The sequence below is a fragment of the Zalophus californianus genome, chromosome 2 (genome assembly GCF_009762305.2).
Source record: "Zalophus californianus isolate mZalCal1 chromosome 2, mZalCal1.pri.v2, whole genome shotgun sequence".
NCBI classification, from domain to species: domain Eukaryota; kingdom Metazoa; phylum Chordata; class Mammalia; order Carnivora; family Otariidae; genus Zalophus; species Zalophus californianus.
Genome location: NC_045596.1, coordinates 163,368,698 through 163,384,501, shown reverse-complemented (window position 1 = coordinate 163,384,501; position 15,804 = coordinate 163,368,698). Strand labels below are relative to the sequence as shown.

Here is a 15,804-nt window from a genome sequence, read left to right as displayed (position 1 = left end):
ATCTAATTTGTCTGATATAAGGATTGCCACCCCAGCTTTCTTTTGGTGTCCATTAGCATGGTAAATGGTTTTCCACCCCCTCACTTTCAATCTGGGGGTGTCTTTGGGTCTAAAATGAGTCTCTTGCAGACAGCATATGGATGGGTCTTGTTTTTTAATCCAATCTGATAGCCTGTGTCTTTTGATTGGGGCATTTAGCCCATTTACATTCAGGGTAACTATTGAAAGGTATGAATTTAGTGCCATTTTATTGCCTGTAAGGTGACTGTGACTGTATATTTTGTGTGTTCCTTTCTGATCTCTGCTGCTTTTAGGCTCTCTCTTTGTTTAGAGGACCCCTTTCAATATTTCTTTTAGGGCTGGTTTTGTGTTTGCAAACTCCTTTCATTTTTTGTCCTGGAAGCTTTTTACCTCTCCTTCTATTTTCAATGACAGCCTTGGTGGATATAGTATTCTTGGCTGCATATTTTTCTCGTTTAGTGCTCTGAAGATATCATGCCAGTACTTTCTGGCCTGCCAGGTCTCTGTGGATAGGTCTGTTGCCAATCTAATGTTTCTACCATTGTAGGTTACATATCTCTTCTCCCGAGGTGCTTTCAGGATTTTCTCTTTGTCTCTGAGACTCGTAAGTTTTACTTTTAGCTGTCGGGGTGTTGACCTATTTTTATTGATTTTGAGAGGGGTTCTCTGTGCCTCCTGGATTCTGATGCCTGTTTCCTTCCCCACATTAGGGAAGTTCTCTGCTATAATTTGCTCCAATATACCTTCTGCCCCCCTCTCTCTTTCTTCTTCTTCTGGGACCCCAATTATTCTAATGTTGTTTCATCTTATCGTATTGTTTATCTCTCAAATTCTGCCCTCGTGATCCTGTAGTTGTTTCTCTTTTTCTCAGCCTCTTTATTTTCCATCATTTGGTCTTCTATATCGCTGATTCTCTCTTCTGCCTCATTTATCCTAGCAGTTAGTGCCCCCATTTTTGATTGCACCTCATCAATAGCCTTTTTGATTTCGACTTGGTTAGATTTTAGTTCTTTTATTTCTCCAGAAAGGGTTTCTCTAATAACTTCCACGCTTTGTTCAAGCCCAGGTAGTATCTTTAAAGTCATAATTCTGAACTCTAGGTCCGACATCGTACTAATGTCAGTATTGAGTAGGTCCCTGGCAGACGGTACTACCTCTTGTTCTTTTTGCTGAGGTGATTTTTTTCATCTTGTCATTTTGTCCAGAGGAGAACAGATAAATGAGAGAACAAAATGCTAACAGGTTAACAACATCCCCAGCAAATATACTGTATACAAATCAGAAAAGACCTGAAACCAGGGGAAAAGAAAGGGAAAGAAAGAAAAAAGAAAGAGAAAAAAAAGAAAAAGAAAAAGATAAAAACAAACAAAAACAGAACAAAACAAAAAAAACAGAGTATGATCAAATATAATCAGGTTAGTGCATAGATCAGTGCCACACACTAGATTTTGGGTGTATTTTGGTCTGTTAGAAGAAAGTGCCTCCTAAAATTTTAAAGGAAGAAAGACTTATATATGTACAAAATAAGGGTTGATACAATGAAGGGTTGGAAGATGACTGTAAAGATGAAACTTATAAAAGGTTTTATAAATGGAATTCATAGGAAGTTGTTTGAAAGAAGAAAGAAGATTTAAAAAAAAGAAAAAAGAAAAGAAAAAAATGGGAGAGACTGTGATCAGGCAGGAGACTAGAACAAAGCCATACACTAGTGATTTAGGGTATATTTTGATCTGTTAGAAGAAACTGTATATCAAAATTTTAAAGAGAGAAGAACTTATATATATATATGCCAAAAATAAGGGTAACTACTATGAAGGGATAAAATATGACTCTAAAAATGAAAAATAAAAAATTTTTTTTAAAAAAGGGATTGATAAGATGTTGGTTGAAAAAGGGAAAAAGAAAAATTCAAAAAAAACCAAACAAAATGTTAAAAAAATTAACTTTGAAAAACTAATGAATCATGGTAAAAAAGCCATGAATTCTATGTGCAGTATTCCTGTAGCGCTGGAGTTCTCCCGTTCTCCTTGATCGGTAAACTTGGTCTTGGCTTGCTTGGCTGTTCGTGCTGATCTTCTGGGGGAGGGGCCTGTTGCCGTGGTTCCCAAACGTCTTTGCCGGAGGCAGAATTGCCCCGCCCTTGTCGGTCCGGGCTAAGCAAGCTGCTCGGGTTTGCTCTCAGGAGCTTTTGTTCCCTGCAAGCTCTTGGTACAGCTTTGGAGGACCAGGGTGAAAATGGTGGCCTTCCACTCTCTGCCCGGAGGAGCTGAGAACTTGGGGCCCCGCTCCTCAGTGTGCCCCCAGAGAAAAGCAGTCAATCACTCCCGTCTCCCCGGTCTCCGGCCGCACTCCGTGCTCACCTGGCATGTGACCAAGCGTTTCTGTCTCTGGCATCCGACCCCATGTGGAGTCTCCAAACCGAGCAGATCCCTGCGGTGCACTCCCACGCTGCTCCTCCCTGCGGAGGAAGGGGAGTCTCCCCACCTCTGCTGCTTGTGGGGTCCCTGCTGGAGGTGCAGTGGCCCAACTGGGCTGCGGATCACAGTTTATGGCCACCCTGAGCTGCGAGCCTGGGCCTCAGTTCCGTCTCTGCAGCCGGCTTCCGCGCTCCGATACCTGGGAGCTCTGCTGCACTCAGGCACCCCCGGTCTTTCTGTGACCCTGTGGGTCCTGAGACCGCACTGTCCCGTGAGGGTTCCACCCCCCGCTTAGCCACTGGAGCGACGTCCCTCAGCGGAGCCGACTTCTAAAAGTTCCGATTTTGTGCTCTGCGGCTCTATCACTTGCCAGAAGTGGCAGATGGAGGCCCCCTCCCCCGCCATCTATCCTCCTGAATATCTCCTCGGATTCACTCCTCCGCACGTCCTACCTTCTAGTAAGTGGTCGCTTCTCTGTTCAGAGAGTTGTTGCTACTCTCTTCTTCGATCTCCTGTTGAGTTCGTAGGTGTTCAGAATGGTTTGATCCCTATTCAGCTGAAATCCTGAGACCAGACGAAATCCAGGTCTCCTACTCCTCCGCCATCTTGCTCCGCCCCCTCTGTCTTTCTATTCTTTATTCTCAATAATTTCTTCAGTTTTATCTTCAAGTTCACAAACCTTTATCAGTTTCTAGTCTGCTCAACAAACATATCCTTTGTGTTTTAAATGTCATGTATCTTCAATGCTTTTATTTATAGAAGTTCTGTTTAGTCAGTTTAAAAATCTGCTTATTTTAAAAGTTTATTGTTTCATATTACTTTTATCAGTTGCTACTTTCCTTTCTTTAAACATGATTGTTTAATATTTTGTGTTTGACAATTTAATACCTGAAATCTTTGTTGATCCACTTTTTGTGGTTTCTGCTGGTTCTTGCTCCTACATATTTGTGACTTTTAAGTGTGAATTCAGTTTTTTGAATATTTATCCATGGGGCTTTTGGGAGGTCTAGATGGAAGGTGAGTTCCTCTAGAGAATTTATGTTTGGTGCTGCCAGATTTCTTGGGGTTACTACCAACCTGGGACCACCTTACAACAAATTCTTGGCTTAAGGTTTTCCAGGCCACCCAGGTACCGTGAATTTGGACTGGAGATCCTGTGTGAGGGCTAGATTTTGATGACAAAATTTTAGGGGAGATTTTTTTCCTCTTTCCATATCCACAAGGGACATATCTTTTGAGACAGTCATATTTTCTTCAAGTCCCTGGGAGGTGGCCACACTGCTTGTTAAATGTGGATATTAGAGAAAAGCAGTCTTTTCTCAAGATACTTTATTGCTGTCAGAACATTTTCATAATAACTAAAATCCATAATAACTAAAAAGATGACTGTGAAGTGAGTGGTATCCTGGGGATTGTGTGAAGCACCAGTTGCTTTCACTTCGTGAAATGTACCCTCTGTCACATTCTGTCCAATCAAATCCTGCCCAAGCCTCAAGGCCTCACTCAAAAATCCCTCCTCTGAGAACACATCCCTCATTTCCCCATTCTAATGCCAAATGGCAGCCCCTCTTCTGAATGACCATAGAAGCAGTGGTGCATTTATCACAAATTTGCTACTTTTTGTTATTCTCTTTAAATCTTATCCCTATTACCAGAATGAGAGTTGCATGTTTTATTCAAATTTCTGGGTTCCATAGCACTCAGTGGAAGGTCTTGAGCAGGTAGGTGGAATATTTTTGATCAATAATTAATTAAAGGGAAGAATTTAATTGAATAACAGGATGTGAACCTACTAAATAAAGGATTGCAAAAGGTTAGCAATTTGGATGGTTCGTAAAGATTCTCTAAATCCCACGTGTATAGTTCAGAAAGGCTGTCAAAGTGAGTAGAAGTCTTCTCTGGGTGATGGCGTGCTGTGTTATAAAGAGCTTAGATTTTTTTGCGTGGCTTCAGTGTCCAAGTTTAGAGTGGTTTGGCAAAACTTATGTCTGTTCATAATAGAGTCAGAGATGTCTGTTAAGAAAACCTCTGTATCATTCCAGGAAAGTGATTTCTACCTATCTTTGTTTTTTCAAAGGGAGATTAGGCCATATTATTCTACAGAAATTGTTGCCCTAACATTTATTTATTACTCAATATATTTTACTCATTTTGTTAAGTAAGTGAATGCATGTCACGGATTTTCTTCCTTCCCAGTTCTTTTCCATTATCAGGTGATTTTTAGAACTTTTTAAAAATTATTTTTTAGTGGAACAGGAAAAAAGGTTTTCTTTAAAATCTCGAGTTTTCTTTAGCTGATACTTCTGGAAAATTTAGTTTGTACTGGGGACATAAATTATCTGATCTACTTCTTTAAAGGTCCCACAAAATTGAGGGAACTGGCACAAAATAACTTGTCCTGGTCACTCAACCATTAAAGGGGTTGGATGGCTGTGATTTGGATATAGGTTCACCTTTCTTTCCAGTACACCACAGATTTACAGATTTAGCTTGCTAGTATGATTTGGTCAGATTTTAAATGGTAAGTATTAAATGTGTTTAAACTCCTTTCCCTCCCATTTAAAATTTAAAGCTTATTATGATATTAACAGGATATGACCTTATAGGAAAGTGATTAAGCCTTCTAGTTCCTTTGTTTATTTTGTATTTGGAGAAACATCTGGAAAATATTATGTTCAATGACTATTACTGACTTAGTGACTAATGTTGATGCCCTAGCATGGAGGTCCTGAAGCACCCTAAAGTAGTCCGTAGTTGTGTTTGTAGTGATTATAGAACAAGGCACTTTCCGTGCAGTGGGCACTCTGGGAGAGGTGCAGGGCTCTGATTGGCCGGGCTTGGACCTTGACTGGTGGGATGCTGGGCTTTCAGCCACCTGGCATGGCTTCTTCACTAGAAAGAGGAGTACTGTTAAGAGGAAGGGAATGTGGAGGCAGGCCAGGGAATCAAAAACTAGAGCTATTCTTGTGCACTTCTTGATAAACAAATAAGAGATGTGAATGCATAGTTGTGCTGATGCTCCAGATAAATGTAGGGTTGAAGATTCTAATTTGGTCCTGAGGGCATATAGATAGATGGGATTTAAAGCCATGGGGTTGGACCAGAACCAAGGGCAGTACCTTGAGGCACACAATAGACCATAAAGAAGGAGTTGCCAGGGGATAGTGGGAGCAAGTGCCCAAAGAGGCGGGAGTGCAGGACCTCTTAAGATCAGAGAAGAGAGAGTTGCCATCTGAGGGTATACTCAACACTGCTGAGAGGGCAGGTGATAGAAGAATTGAGAAGTATCCATTGATTCATTAGGCAAGTTGTGAGCACTCTGAGAAAATTAGAACTGATAGGAGATGACCGTCAACTGGCATGTGGGTTGAAGGAGAAGAGAAGCAGAGAACAGAAGTATCTGGTTTGGGTGAGGAGGTGGATGCTCATTCCATGGAGAGGGACAGCAAGTCTGGGAAGATAGAGTAGGTCTGAAGAGAAGGGGATGGATTCCGTTTTCATCACTTCATAATTCAATTCCATGGCTTTCATTAAAATGAGAAGTTTTTGACTTTCAAGCCTATATTTTATAAATTATTACATATACCAGGAGGAGGTCCAAAGCAGAAACTTGATGAATGGAAACGTTTGAGGGAAGAAGAGTAGCCTGTGAAGAAGTCTGGAAGGCAGGGAGGCCACAGGCAATTGAGGCTGGTGTCATCTGCTAGGCCAAGTGGGGAGAGAGTCTGAAGGAAGGGATGACTGTCAGCAGTTTCCATTATTAGAGAGGGGTCAAGTAAGTGAACAACTGAGAAGTGCCTATTAATTTTGGCAAAGACCATTACAGAAGAGTAGTGGGGTCAAAATCCAATTAGCAGAGGGATTTTAAGTGGAAGAGATGAGAAGTGGGGAAGTTGGAACAGATCACTCTTCCCTGAAACTGTGATTGGAGTGGTAGAAACACAGGGGTATAGTCAAGGAAGTGGTGGTTATTATTTTTGGGGGTGGGGCAGGATAGATTTGTGCTGTTTGTATGCTAATGGAAAGAGGAAGATTGAAGATCCTGGAGAGGAGAATATTTAAGGAGTGAGGTCCCAGAGCAGGTAGATGGAGGAGATACTTCAACCGGTGAATTAGGAGGGATGGGGGTGTGAGCAGGATGCAAATGTTTCTAGATGCGCACAGATGCATATAGTCAACGAATACAATCGATGAACAATGAATAGGCAGCATCCCTTATAAGTTATATCAACTCCCCCTTCTTGATCTTGATCCCAAAATATTTAACATTAGGAAAGTTATTGCCACTCCCATTTTACAGTTCAAAGGCCTTGGCAAACTAGCCTGCCTGCTGCCTGTTCTGTCAAATAAAGTTTTCCTGAACAATGGCCATGCTCCCCTTCGTTCATTTGCATACTGCCTCTGGTTTTGCACAATAGCAGCTGAGCCTAAAATATCATTGTCTGGCCCTTTTCAGAAAAGTTTGCTGACCTCTATTCAGTTGATAAAACCGAAGCCCAGGGAGAATATTGACTTTAGAGGATCCCTCCCTCTCCCATCCATGTCTGAGACCATTCTTTCTTTGTGTTACTTGGCATTCTCCTAATGTTTGTTAATGTGCACACTCTTAGAATTATTTGGTAACCTCTTTTTCTCAGGAACTTTCAACACTTGCAATTGTAAATTAGATCAAATTTAACCCTATCCTGGTTCCACCCTAGAAATTCAACTGTGTCTCAGTGCTTCCTAAGGAGGTATGTGCTAGAGACAGCCCTGCTTTTTCCATGACCTAGGATGCACTGGTTTATTATGCTTTACTGGAATTGCTTTTCTTCACCTTTTCTGAGAATCTAAGATCATCTTCTCTGAGATCATTACTGAAGCCCCCATGTATTCCTTATCCCGTGGTTTTGTTTCATTTTTCCCTCCTGTACTTTCCCATCTTTGAGTATAATCTGTGTCCTTGAGAGGGGACCCCCCCAATCTGGTTCCAGGGGTACTGTCTCTGCATCTAACCTCCTGGAGGAAAGGGACCATATTAACCCTGTTATTAGCACCTTGAGTTCCACAGTTGCTGAGCATGTTATTGGTGCTGATCAGATGAATTTTGATTAAGTTGAAAAAAATTTAGGTGCTTCAGAATTGCTCATTTATGCATAAGATGGTGTGCTAATTACTAGCCCTTCTCAACTGCTCTTGAAACCAAACCCCTTCCTGAATATTTTGAAATCTACTTTGAATTATTGACCAAATTTGAAAGTAATGCATTTACAGGTACATTTTCCCCCTTTATGTCACACTGTTCAATTTTCAAGAGAATATACAAAATCTATTCAAATGTATTTCTTTGCTGAATTTTCAAATGCTTCTGTAGGGGCTAAGATTTTAATAGTTGCAATTTACTTCTACAATTTATCAGATTATAGTTGTATTTACTTACACATACTGCTTAGCGCCTTGCTGCTAAAAATGTGGTCTGCCCACCAGCTGCTTAGGCATCACTTGGGAACTCATTAGAAATGCATAGTCTTGGGGCACCTGGGTGGCTCAGTCGGTTGAGTGGCTGGCTTCGGCTCAGGTCGTGGTCCCGGGGTCCTGGGATCGAGCCCTGCATCGGGCTCGCTGCTCAGCTGAGAGCCTGCTTCTCCCTCTCCCTCTGCCTGCCGCTCTGCCTACTTGTGCTATCTCTCTGTCAAATAAATAAACAAAATTAAAAAAAAAAAGGGATAGTCTTGGGTGCCTGGCTGGCTCAGTGGGTTAAGTGGCTGCCTTTGGCTCGGGTCACGATCTTAGGGTCCTGGGATTGGAGCCCCATGTTGGGCTCCCCACTCAGTAGGGAGTCTGCTTCTCCCTCTCCCTCTCCCCCTCCCCCTGCTCTAGCTCTCTTTCTCTCTCTCTCTCAAATAAATAAATAAAATCTTAAAAAAAAAAAAGAAATGTACAGTCTGGTCCCATCCAGACTTATTGAATCAGAATCTGCACTTCAACAAGATCCTTGAGATGCATATACACATTGAAATTTGAGAAGCACTGCTTTGGGCTGTTGAACTTGGGTTTTAGACAAACCCACAAAACATAGGGCCCTACCTCACAGACCTTTTATAACTTTCATATGTTATGATGGTGTGTTTTACATTTTATGATGGAAGTTTTCCCTATCAGAAAAATTTTACTGTTTTTCTCTGTTATTGTTGGAGGTAGATCATGATTAAGAGACAGATTAGGTGTGCTTTTGTTCTTTCTGCTACCTGGAATGTATTTATTTTCTCTCTTTTCATAGAAGTAACAAAATCTAAAACTTCTGTCTTTGACAGGAATCTGGGCTAATAAACTGTAGTAAGTGAACAACCTTAACCCTCCCTCACCTGTAACATTGGGCTTAACGCTAATTTTTTAGTATGTACATTTTATCATCCCCCTTCAGTTTCCTTGGAAATTGCTTGTACACAATTGAATTCTGTACTGGATGAAGTTGTATTTCCCATTTTTTCAAGTCCTTGGAACAGTAAGGGACTAATTAAATATAGGAACAAGTAAATAATAAAACTGCATTTTTTAAAAAATGTTTAATTCATTCAAAACACTAATTTATATTGTCCTTCTTGCCAATTAATCCAAGCTGTCAGAGTCAAAAATTAATACTTAATTTGTTTATTTTTGGACAGGTCATATGTATAGAATTCAAAAGATTCAGTAAAAAGTGAATCTCTTTCCCATCCCCACCCCCTAGCTGGGCAGTTCCCTCCTTGGGAGCAGCTCTTTTTCCCAGGTTCTTATGGAAACTTTCAAAGATGTATATGGAGTAGGAAGTTGAATGTAGCTGTGGCTGAGGGTGAGCTCTGAGGCCAGCCAGAGTTTGAACCTTGGCTTCTAGCTTTGTGATCTTGGACAAGTTTCTGAATCTCACTATGCCTCAGTTTTTCATCTGTGAAATGGGTATATTAATTATATCTCTCAGAATTGCTGAGAAGAATTAATGGGGATAATTCATATAACAGTTCTTGGCATGCAGAATACACTTAAAATATTAACTATTAATATTATATGTGAGAATTTCTTTATGTTTTTATCATTTCTATACATAGTAGTAACATACCCTAAACACTTCTACACCTTGCTTTGTCTTTTATTTGTGACTATTTTTTTTGTTGTTTTTTTGATGACCCTGAGATCAAGACCTGAGCTGAGATCAAGAGCTGGATGCTTAATGGGCTGAGTCACCCAGGCGCCCTGTGCTTTTTCTTTTTTTTAACCTAACGATTTGAGATTTTCACTAACAGTGTGGAGATTGGTATATTTTATTATGTGTAGAACTGCTTCATTCTTTTTAGTGGCTCTACAGTATTTTTTTTTTTTTTAGAGAGAGAGAGTGTGTGGGTGTGTGGGTGTGAGTGGGTTGGGGAGGGGCAGAGAGAGAATCTGAAGCAGGCTCCACACCCAGCACAGAGCCCAATGTGGGGCTTGATGTCACCATCCTGAGATCATGACCCGAGCTGAAATCGAGTCAGATGCTTAACTTACTGAGCCACCTGAGCACCCCAAGTGGCTCTACAGTATTGTTTTATATTTATTTATTTATGTATTTATATTTATATATAAATATTTATTTATACTTATTTATAAAAATAAATTATTTTTTCAGCCCCCTATTGGTGGACATTTAAGTTGTTTCCATTCTTTTTTTTTTTTTAGGGGAGGGGCAGAGGGAGAGGGGGAGAGAGAATCGTAAGCAGACTCCACACCTAGCACAGAGCCCCATGTGGGGCTTGATCTCATAACCCTGAGGTCATGACCTGAGCCAAAATCAAGAATCGGATGCTTAACAGACTGGGCCACCCAAGTGCCCCTGAATTGTTTCCATTCTTATGATATTATAAAAAGCTTTTGTGCTTTTGTGAAATGGCATGTGTACATGTTATAGTGTGTCTGTAGGGCAAATTTCTAGAAATGGTCAAAGTATAGGAGTTTGTTTTGCTAGATGTAGACTCATTGCCCTCCCCAGAATGATATACGTCTGCCAGCAAAACCATTCTCACACTTGTTTTGACAGTCAGATTATAACTGTAGTTTTTAAAAATATAATTTTGTTCATGAATATATAATAAAAATGTCCATACATATTTGGAAATTTTATTAAGATTGCTAGATTCTTTGGAAGAGTTTGGTGGGTAGGAGTAGGAAGATAATACTTAACTCTTAAAGGTTTGAAGGAGCAAAAAAGTGGGATAGGGAGCTGTTTTTAAGAGGAACTGTATGATATGCAACAGTCATTATACACACTAACTTCTAAAATATTCTTGAGATACTGAAACAAAACAGAGTTCAGAAAACTCCCCCGAATAACAGTGCCTGGTCTCTAGCAGCTCCTTGCAGGGTCTTGGCTTAGCTGCACTGTTCTGAGATCCGCGTAACACAGAGCACTTCTTCCTCCTACTCAGATATCTCATTGTACAAATTCTTGCTGCCAACGGAGCTGACCATTCAGCCTTTACTTAGGATGTGGGCAAAACAGTTTCTCCTACATATTTTAAAAAATTAATATAACCTCCAAAGTAAATAAGACCAGAATCTAGTATCCTGGAACATGTGACCTTCGCTTAGCAATTTTTGACCCAAAACATTTGCAGGCCCCTTCTCATCTACATTTTGTAAATTGTTCAAACATTGAATTTTACAGAATTTATAATATGCAGCTCTTCTGAAACACAGCTCTGATCTGCGGTGAGAATTAAGATTAGCACTGAAATATACATTTTTAATCCATTTAGCAGATGATCGCTTGGTTCTTTTTGCATATTCAGATGAGTTGAGGAACTGAAGGAGAAACGGAGATAACTTTACATTCCAAGAAGTAGGTACACGGCCATTTTTAGTCACTGACACCAATCGGGAAATACTTGTTGGGTGGATATCAGGTGTATTGAATGTGGCACCTGGTCACAGTGACATGCAGCAGGTTATCCGCTGACCTCTCCCAACCTGGTTGGAATACTCTTGCAGCTGTCAGACTCTAGGAAATGCTTTTGAAGGCAGCCTCTGATGCCTGAGTTGGGCCGCTGTCGCTTCGTGAGGTTCACTGTGAGGGATGGCATGGGGCCACAGAAGATTTGCTCTTGTTTAGGGGACCAATAGCCAGGTAGGGTTCACAGATGCTCTGTGGTAAGCTGAATCGCTCAGCCATCTAGGGCTAACCTTGTTGCTAGGACAAAGGAGATAATGCATGTATTCTCCGAGGAGTTTATCAACATGGCTGTCTTTCTTTCTTAGCCATTTGACAAGATCTTGACATTGAGGAACTACAACTCCCCCTTCCCCCCTTTAAAATCTAGCTCCACACAATAGATGCTGTTAAGCTTCAAAATAGGTACCAATTATGTGGCTCTTACTTTGTGCTAGGTCTTTTTGTCAATTGTTAATTGTCACGAACATCAATGAGGTAGATGACAAGTTAAGGCTTAGTGGAATTAATTAACATGTGCCAACTTTGGTAAGGGGACAGCATTGAGATGGACCCCCGGGTCTTTCTCACACTGAAGATGGGGCTTCCCTATCCACAGTGCTGTCCTGCCAGCTAAAACTAGAAGTGCCTATTCCAGTGCAAGGAGCCGTCACGTTTGTGTGGACACAGTTGTTTTTTCCTAAATAAAGGCTCATTATTACTGCTCGTTCAACTACCCATAATGTAATTACGATCAATTTTGATGTTGCTAATGATTTTGAATTATCTCCTCAAATTATCTTTATTACTTCTCTGAAAACTGAGGCTTAATATATTGACAAGTTGTCAGACTTGCCCTTTAAGTTTTCAGTGATCAGCAATACCCGCCAGGATCTGTCATCAGCTTCTGGTGATGACTGGAGCTTTGCAGGCACACACACTGTCTCACTCTCTTTCAATCAGCAAGGTCATTGTCTAATTCTCTTAGGATCCTGATGCACACCAGGCAGCATTCTTCTTTTACACATACTTACCTTGTGTTTCTAGTACTTTTCTCTTGTCTTCTGAGTTATATTGATTTTTGTCTTCGTTAATTCTTCCCATCCCTGCCAATTTTCTTCACCCTTTCTGCTTGACATCTCTTTTAAAGTGTTACTCAATAGGCTTATTCTAGATTTGTTGATTTCTCGTTCTTAATTTATTTCTTGTTTTTCTTTCAATTATAAGGCTTATTATATTTTCTATACCATGCATTTTGTCCCCTTCTGTAGTTATTTTTTTCTTTCTCCGGGGGTTCTTTTTTGCTGTATTTCCACCCCTTTGTCCCCAGTTCTGTTCCAGGCTCTTTGGAGTCTGGGTTGGGGTGTGATGGAGCAGACCCCAGGCCAGTACTGCCTGGGGGAGCTTGCAGGGACTGGGCTCCGTATAATCACTGGGGGTTACTGGCAGATCATTCTTTTCCTACCTGTCTCTGGCTCCCTGCTAGCACGAGCAAGGCTTTCCCCCACCCTACCTGCAAGTCGGCCAGGAGAGGGAAAGCAGATCCCACAGCCTCAGGGACACGTGCCTGCCTCTGTGGTCCCCAGTCTTTCATCGAGAGAATAATGGGTTCCATTCATTGTTAGGCATGCTGGGCTTTGAACCAGCTGTCCCCTATCTGCTATGTCAAACCTTACACCCACCCTGCAAGGTTAATTACTATCTGGGTTTGACAGATGAGGAAGCTGGTGCCCTGAGAGGTTAAGAATCTTGCTGGAGGCGCGCCTGGGTGGCTCAGTTGTTAAACTTCTGCCTTCGGCTCAGGTCAGGATCCCCGGGTCCTGGGATCGAGCCCCGCATTGGGCTCCCTGCTAGGCGGGAAGCCTGGTCTCCCTCTCCCACTCCCCCTGCTTGTGTTCTTGCTCTCACTCTCTCTCTCTGTCAAATAAATAAATAAAATCTTAAAAAAAATAAATCTTGCTGGAGAGTGCGTTCTGCAAATGGACGCACTAGGATTCCAGCCCGTCTGTGTGACTCCACAGTCTACTTTGTTTCCACCACAGCATATCCTTCTCTGCCATAAGGAACTTGTTACTTGAGTACTTTCTACCACTTTTGTTATCTGCATTTGGATTAGATCCTTTTTGTCCTAATTAGAGGGTGTTTTAGGTATTCCCTACTGTTGCATCTTAATACTATTGCATCATGCTCCTGAGAGTTATTCATTTCTCCCTATTTAATTCATTAATAATCCCAGTACATTGTTTCCTTTGTTCATTGTATTAGAATCCAGTAACTGGTGAATCCTGTTTCTCAACTTCCTGCCACACTGAGAGCAGGCCTAAATTAATTAGTGTGTGTTTCTCTGACAATCTAATAACGTAAAAATCAAGGTTATTGATCTTTTCAATTTAATGAATCAAACTTTGCTGTTTACATGGACCTTTAGCTTTTATTGATGCTGGTTCTCTTACTCTTAGACCTGTGTCTTACCTGCGCAGAGTGTCCTGCTGATGTTCACAGAGAGGCATGATTGATATCGGGCTGACTGCAGGTGGGGATAAGACTCGATACATGTAGGATATGTCTCGGTTTTATGAAGTACTTTTTTTTTAAAGATTTTATTTATTTGAGCGAGAGAAAATGAGAGAGAGCACATGAGAGGGGGGAGGGTCAGAGGGCAAAGCAGACTCCCTGCCGAGCAGGGAGCCCGACGCGGGACTCGATCCAGGGACTCCAGGATCATGACCTGAGCCGAAGGCAGTTGCTTAACCAACTGAGCCACCCAGGCGCCCAGTACTTTTAATGATTTTTTAAATCTGTAATACAAAGTCTTAGATTAGATACATGAGGTCATTGTCAGTTCAGTAATTCTGGTTTAGGGTAAGTTTTGGCTTGATGAGTATCAACATTTACTTTCTTATTGTCTTTCTTTTCTTTTGTCTCTTTTTTGAGGTCAAGGTCAATCTTTAAAGTGTGTTTTTTTTTCTGATTAGGAAATTAATATAAATTGTGGAAAATCCCACTGTAATCCTACTTTCTAGTGATAACTACTATTGAACATTTGGGCATATTTCTTTCCCAATTAATATAGATGATAAATTTCCCATCACTAAAACTCTCCATGAGCATAATTTTAGTGGCTATATAATATTTTATGGTATGTATATGCCATAAGTTCCTAACCATTCCCCAGTGTTAGGCATTTAAATCCTTTCCCATTTTTTGAATAATGTTCCCTGGTATGCTTTAGTGCATCCATCTTTGTCCAGATTTATGATTGTTTCATTTAGATTGATTCTTGAAGTGAAATTAATAGGTCAAAAAATATGACCACTTTAAAGTTACTTGATAAATAATGCTTGCCAAATTATTTACCAGAGTGCATTTCCACTCCAGCCAGCAGTGGGTGGGAGCCTAGGACTCATTAGCCCCAAGAAGCACTGTGTGTTGGCACGGCTAATTTGATAAGCAAAAACTAAAGATGCTGTTTCAATTTGCATTTCTTTGATTACCAGTGAAGTTAAACATTTTTTATCTATATGTTAACTTTTGTATTCCTTTAAAAAAAACTCTCTACTTTTTATCTATTGAAGTCTGGTATATTTCTTATAGCTTATAGGAGATCTTTATATACTAAGGCTACTGACCCTTTTTCCATTTTATTTGTTGAAAACATTTTCCTAATTAGTTTTTGGCTTTTATATCTGTAATTTTTTTGATGTTTACATGTGTTTAGTTTACTAATCTTTATTTAGCATTTTAATTTACTGTGTAACTTATGATATATCATTTATGATGTAAAGATATACTAATTTAATTTACTAATTTTGATTTTTTAATTGTCAGTTATATCTTTTGTGTGAGAGTGTGATTTCTTCCATCATTTTATTTTTTTAAGATTTTATTTATTTATTTGACAGAGAGAGAGAGTGCATAGCAGAGGGAGAGGGAGAAGCAGACTCCCAGCTGAGTGGGGAGCCTGATGAGGAACTCGATCCCAGAACCCTGGGATCATGACCTCAGCTGAAGGCAGATGCTTAACCGACTGAGCCACCCAGGCACCGTCTCCCATCATTTAAAAAAGTCTTTTCCCCTTAGATTAAAAATAAGAAAAAGAAGAAAGTCTTTCCTAACACAGAAAGAAGATAAATATATTTAACTCTTTTTTTTCTAGCTCCTCTAAATGGAATTTTACAACTTCAACTCTGTGATTTACTTGGCATTTATTTTGGATAATATTTTGAGATAAAAAAGCTAACTTGATTTCCCCCTATAGATAATCAGTTGACCCAGCAATATTTTTGTTAAATAAGGCATTGTATCACTGCAGAATTTTGTCATTACTTTGTCGTGTGTTTATGTTTTATGTAACTTAGGGTCTGTTTCTAGCCTCTTTTGTTTTATTGATCTGTTTCTGATTTATCCTAGAATTATATTCTTAATTATTATAGCTTTATAATAGGTTTT

At 40.3% G+C, this 15,804-nt stretch overlaps 1 protein-coding gene across 8 annotated transcripts in view; it reads left to right on the top strand.

Moving 5' to 3' along the window:
- CSGALNACT1 (chondroitin sulfate N-acetylgalactosaminyltransferase 1) overlaps window positions 1-15,804 on the top strand; it is a 337,597-nt gene that overhangs the window by 90,966 nt on the left and 230,827 nt on the right. The gene's annotated exons all lie outside the window — the stretch shown is intronic.